Raw genomic sequence first — 6677 nt, forward strand, 5'->3', positions numbered from 1 at the left:
CACCACTCTCCCTCCTCCCTCGACGTGCACTATCCTCTATCTCACTCGATACACGTGCCTCTGCAGATGTACGTGCTTCGACCGATCCATGTACCTCAGCTGATCCCTGTGTAGGCAAAGATGTGATAGGTGTTCCAGACATCATACTGAAAACCTCATCTGCAGTGGGAGGGCGACCAAGATAATTGGTTATCTCCCCCATGAATTGCTCCTTGTTGAATGGGGTGCTGGAGGATCCAGGATTCCACATCTACACAAGAAAAATCATATTACCCTGCGTAGATAAAACATATTATATACAACGTCTATACCTGCGTCTCTGTGCGTCTCTGTGCGCGTCTATACCTGCGTCTCTGTGGGCGTCTGTCAGCGCGTGTAGCCTCGCGTGTACATTGCAGAGCACACGCGCCTGTACACGCGCTCAAAGACGCGCCCCCAGAGAAACATTTTTCGCATCTATGTATGCGTCTACACTGAGTTGTAGACGCACTATCAGACGCGCTTGGTCGGCTGATCTTAGCAGGCGACCGCCATTATTGATTTACAAAATGCAATACATAATGGAATCACAAATCCTAAATACATAGACAGAGCAGAGAGAGGAAGATAGAAAGAAAGAGAGAGAGAGAGAGAGGGAGAGACTCACCTTGGGTGTTTGGTGTGACAGGTGGTGGCGCTTCTTCCTTCTCCTTCTTCTTCTCCTTAGTAAGTTACCCTCCCTTGATGCTTGCTTACTTGCTTGCTGCTTCTTCTTGTTCTCCTCTCTCTTGTTCTCTCTTTCTTCCTCTCCTTGGCTTTCCTTTTTCCCTTCTTGTGTGTTTAAAGTGAAAGAAGAGGTGAGTCATGAGGAGGTGAGGCATGAAGAGACTAGGTGAGGCATGAAGAGACTGCATGTCGGCTAAACTCAAGCTTTAGAACCGCAAAAAACATAGGAAAGGAAAGGCATAGTTTGAAAAGAAATGATTTAAGTATGATTTGAATTTTGACGGGTGCATCTATTTTTGCGTGTATAAGCGCGTCTATTTGAGCGGATATATAGACGCAAAAGTCGCGTCTATTTACACGCACATTTATACGTGCTTATAGACGCTGTGATAAACGCGCCCGACTTTGCGCGTCTAACATGCGCGTCTATGCCTCGTTTCTGTTGTAGTGCTATAGCATGGGAATACCCAGCCCTTACCATTTGGGGTCCATGTGGGGTGGGGTTCTCAAACCCGGCCCTTACCATTTGGGAGGAACTTGGGAGCAGTACTGTTCATGAAAATCCAAGGTTTAATGTAAAGTGAATTGCAAAAGAAGAAGGTTTAAAACCTCAAACTTTTGAAAATTTTTAGTTATAAAAATGGCAAATACATGTATTTTGATTCAAAAGTCTCTGCAAAAAATTGAGTTAAAGGTTTTTGTAATAGCTAGACTCGAGCGCGTATGTTGACCTAGCATATGTTCCACATTAACCCAACTTCATTCAACATTTAATGGGCGCTCGAGTCTAGCTAGGTCAACATCGAGTAGAAAACAAATATATGATTATAGCCTACTGGCAAATTGGCAATGTTATACGACCAGCCTCCTTCCTCCATTCTCTCTCTCTCTCTCTCTCTGTGAATAGCCGCCTTCGGCCCTTAATATCTCAGAGTAATGTCACGAGACGATACGAGCAGAGGAGAGGATCGTGAACAGTTCGAGGACTTTGGATTGGGGGCCTACGACTATCGCCTCCCTGAGCCGACATGGTGAGCACTCGATCTAAGCATCAGCAATGATGCTTTCTCTCTCTCTCTCTCTCTCTCTCTGTGGAGCTTTCAATATCCATGAGTGCTCTCCTTTGCAGGATAGAGCCAACTCACAGGAGGGCAATAATGGCGTCGCTGGTTAAGGGGGCTTACTTGATGGAGAAGGACAGGCGGGCAAATCTGTGGGAATACAAGCAGATTAACAATAAGCCGGAAGCTGATGGATATGATGGAGGGGAGCCAGGAGGACGGTGGTGGTCGTGCAGGCGGGCGGAGGATCTGGAGAAGATGAAGACGAAGACGTTGGTGTGGTGGGAGACGTTCCATTACGAGATGGTGAGGCCCATCATGGATGAGGAGGGCGAGGCTGATTGGGGCGGTGTACCGGACCCTCTTGCATCACAACCGCGACCGGCCCATGGCGGGCGCCCCCAGGGTGGTGGTGACCTTCCGCGGCACTATCCGCAGCGCAAGAGACTTTCTCGCCGACCTCTACATCGTCTTGCATCTGTTGAGCACTCACAAAAGGTTTGTACTTATAGTTATGACACGCAACAACGTCCCCATGCCTCCCCCCCCCCCCCGTTTCTTTTGTGTGTGCCCCTCGGCCCCACATTCAAACATTGCCTGTTGTTATTGCACGGGCCCGGAGACTTGTTGCAGACTGCCACACGTCCACTCAAACAGCCTAGGCATGCAGGCGCTTGGCCTGCCGAAACATTACAACCACCAGGTCAAAACATTACAAGCACTTTCCCGTTTCCCTAAATCCTGGGCATGACACTTCACAAGAACTTCCCACTCAAGAATGCCAAGTTACCAAACCCTCCAATCACATCATGAGCATTGCAAGGGAGTTGCCACCCATTTCTAGATTGTTGCAATGGGGCACAATGGCCACATGTTTCCCTATTTGGAGAGGCTAGAGCTAGGTTGCATTATGGTGAACACAAGATTTTATGAATTGCAAATGCTTTCCAATTCTCTAAGGGTTTTAGTATATAAAGCTCATAACATTAATGATAGAGGTGATATGTCGGTGCTATTCAATTGGTCCAAACTCATCTCTCACATTGTTTTTCAAAGCCCATTCAATAGTGCTTCTAATACGGTGAAAACACGCTCGTGTTGACAAGTTTTGGTATAGTGAGGGTCAAGAAATCCCTAGAATCCTCAATGTCACCATGCCCAACATGGTGACAATGGGGTTAACTCACTCCCCACTCCCTCTACAATCACCTTGTGCAACTTGACTCTTGTGCACCTATTCTCATTACAAGCAATGAATTAATTCTAAAATTGGACAGGGTTTCTCCACTTGTCGAAAACAAGGTGTACTAAAAGATAACTTACATGTGGGTCACATGTCATAAGCACCCTTTTTTTTGTGGCAAATGAGGTGTTTGCATTTTAATGTGTAATCAACATTCGGAATTCTTGGTTGTGAGGAATCTATCCTCCATAACTAGCCTATTGCACTTAGGGCCATGAATCACAAGCCTCAAAGCACTCGCAATCCTTGCTCTCCATTGTTACATGCTAACTATGAGATGGCTACCTTGCAAGATGTGGCGATATTGCACATGGGAAGGATCATTCGTGGCAGCTCTAGAGTTTTGTGTAGTCGTTCACGTATTTCACCGAACTATTTGTAAGAAAACTATTCTGAAACGCCATATATATATGGTTGAGACCTTGTACTTACAGAGGGCATGTGGCACTTGTTACTAGGCTTCATCACTTTTGTACTTGTTATATACTTCGATGGGCTTGAAAACTAATAGGCATGGACTGTTGGAACTTATTATAGGACTCTTTGGTTGGCTATATTGTAGATATTGGAACTTATTATATGATTCTGTGGTTGGCTATATTGTAGATATCATATAGGACTGGAGGCGGTGAAAAAGGAGCTCCGCAAGCCAGAACCCGACATGGCGATAGCGGGGCATTCGAAAGGTTCAGCGCTAGGGCTGCTGATAGGGAGGAAGCTAGCGGAGGAAGTCATGTTCCTCACCGCATCCGATGGTGGCGAGCGACTCGGGGCATGTGGGGCAGACAATATCAAATGTGGTGAGCGTGGTGCACAACGGGGTGGCGAACGGGCTATTGCACAGGCTGGAGGATGAGGTGACAAGGCGGGAGGAGAGTGAGTCGTTCTGTAAGATAACGTCGTGGTTGTCGAACCTGTACGTCAACGCGGAGGACTTGGTGTGCCGAGTCTACATCGGGTACCTCGAGGCAAACAACCACTTGCCGCAGCTACGAGAGCGTTGGTTTGGGGTTGCATTGAGTGCCCCACCCCGTTCCATCAGATCCATCCTCAGCCAACGCTTCCTCTCAGGCTCGGATCCGAACGGTCGCCCGGACCACTTTATCCCCTCTGCCCACCTCTACGTTGTCACTCCCCACGACCTTCACCACATCCCCTTGAGTATCTACAAATATTATCGAGCCAATCACACACTCAATCAATGGCTTTCACTTGAAGTTCGCCCCTCCCGCTTGACCTTCCAATTTGACTGCTCCAAAGGTCACATGACTCGAGTGGCTTAATCCTTAAAGAGACATATCTCACCATATCACTCATTACACACCGACCTGAATGCAGGGATGTGGAGGGGCGCCAGGCAAAGAGGGCAGAAGATTATTGGGAGAGAGCTTTGTCCAGTTGAAGTGTAAAAAATATTGTAAACTTAAATTATAATAAACTCACTTAAACAAGTGACAAAATGTTGTATTTACCAGAAGACATATTTGATAAAATTGAAGCAACGTAGTCGCACCATCAATGTATATTAATAAGCCAATTATGACATACATAATCAATTCGGCATTTCATTATTCAGTGAAGGATTCTTGTCTATGTTCACTTTTTATTTCTACATGGTGTCATGTCTACAAAAGGCATGCATATCAAGAATTGCGTGGTGGGGGGACTTGCTTGAGCTGTTGCACCAAACACACACCATATACAAAAGAAGAAGCTCACTCAATAACATAAGAAGAGAGATGAAGGCCAAAACATAAATTTCTTGCTAGTTTTTTCTTCTTCCACATACAATACAATGTACACAAAGTATAGATAAGATATAACATGAGGAAAAGTGGCCTACTAAGTCAAACAGTGCATAACTGACTATACTAATTGATTGACACTATAACTATGCTGGTTGTAGGTAAATGCAATAACCTAAATTTAATAAGTAATAAGTCAATGGCTATATGAGGATCATAATGACCACTGACATGCTAAGTGTAAATGTGTGGAGCCATCTAACTAGGTGGTCCATCATCAATGTCCACACACGTGTTGAGCTTGCTATCTCAACACTCCTCCTCAAGCTCATCAACTATATCTTTGCAACTCTAAGTAAGCTTTGAATCTTTCGAAGCTTCTTTGCACCCAATGCCTTTGTGAAAATATCAACTATCTGATCCTGGGTGCTGACATATACCAAGTCAATCTCTCCTACAAGTATCTTCTCTCTCACAAAGTGGTAGTTCACCCTAATGTGTATTAGGAGAAATATGGACTCTCTTTTTTGCCCCTTAAGGGGTTTCTCTCACCTCTCTCTCTCTAAAAATAGATTCCAAAATAATATTAGAATAAGAGATCTTGTACAATCAAAAAAATCTCATATTTGTATTTTTAATAGATTTCACCTATTATTTTATTCTCAAACTCTAGAATAAGGTCACTTTTTCTCAAAATCCTCATAACTAAAAAAATACAATTCTATTTTCTGTAAAAATGGAGCCAATCATTAATCTACGACTCTTTAATGCCCTCATGACTTCTCAATATGAAAATATATTAGAATCATTCTCATTCTTGCTTCTTAAAAGGGCAGAAGTTAAAAAACGATATAAAATGACGTACACATTATATTTTAAGATTACCTAGAGACACCTTTTTGACTCATGAGTTTCCTTGTAAATTTTTATTATTTTTGGACAAGTGTATGTCTATTTTTGGGCATTTCTTCATTCCCTCTCAAAGCTCTAGTTTTGTCCGAAATTTTGTGTACTCTTCTCCTTCCCTCCAGAATATGGTTTCTTGCATATACGAAATCTTCTGAAGCAATACTCAATACTATCTACAACACTCAGTACTATCTACAATACTCTCTACCCTACTATAAGCAATCTCAGGAGTAGTTTTTATAGCATTTGCTGAAATCAAATAATCTCTATCTACAACACTCTCTACCTGCTACAATTAATCTCCCTCTTCAATATTGTGCTATAAGATATTTGCCTCTTCAACACTCTATAGTACAAGCAATCAAGTGATAATGGAGGTATCTTTATTTTTTCAATCTCTGTGATGTTATTATTCTTCATAGTTGTTGTTTAATCCTTAAGTGTTAATTCATAGAGAGAGAGAGGGAGAGAGAGAGGGAAAGAGGGACAAGGGAAGGGGGAAAGAGAGAGGACCGTGTGAAATGAACTAAGAAAATAAGTGATAGAGTGACAGAGAGTAAACTAGGGTAGAAGATAAGATGATGTTATTGTTCTCCACTAGCTAAGCTTCTATATTAATGTGTTTGAATATCTTTGATCAATTCTGAGAGAGAGAGAGAGAGAGAGAGAGAATATTTTGGATAGAATAGAAGATAAGATTGGATGCTGATTAGAGGTAGATTAAAAGCTAAGATTATAGGAAAATTAGGGGTTGATTAGGTTCTATCAGGACTGAAATTAAGAGAAAGAGAAAAGATCCAAATGGGTAAAAAAGAACACATATATAGTGATTCAAAGGGGTGTAATTGTGTGATTTAAGCCAATCTAGAATTAGCTGCATGTTGTTGGATTGATGGTGACCTGCAACTCCCAGATACTTAGACGTTCTTGCTATTTATCAGAAAATTGGCATCGACTCCTTAGCTCACTATTAATCAAAGGGTTGTAATTGTGTAATGTTAAAATTGGCATATA

At 42.8% G+C, this 6677-nt stretch overlaps 1 pseudogene; it reads left to right on the top strand.

Annotated features, from left to right (window-relative positions):
- Nucleotides 1-1589: 1589 nt before the first annotated feature.
- Nucleotides 1590-4292, top strand: LOC148037169 (GDSL esterase/lipase At4g10955-like; annotated as a pseudogene).
- The last annotated feature ends 2385 nt before the right edge of the window (nucleotides 4293-6677 follow it).

The sequence above is a fragment of the Lygodium microphyllum genome, chromosome 4 (assembly GCF_053477565.2).
Source record: "Lygodium microphyllum isolate KBCC chromosome 4, Lygodium_microphyllum_v1.1.10, whole genome shotgun sequence".
Classification (NCBI taxonomy): Eukaryota; Viridiplantae; Streptophyta; class Polypodiopsida; order Schizaeales; family Lygodiaceae; genus Lygodium; species Lygodium microphyllum.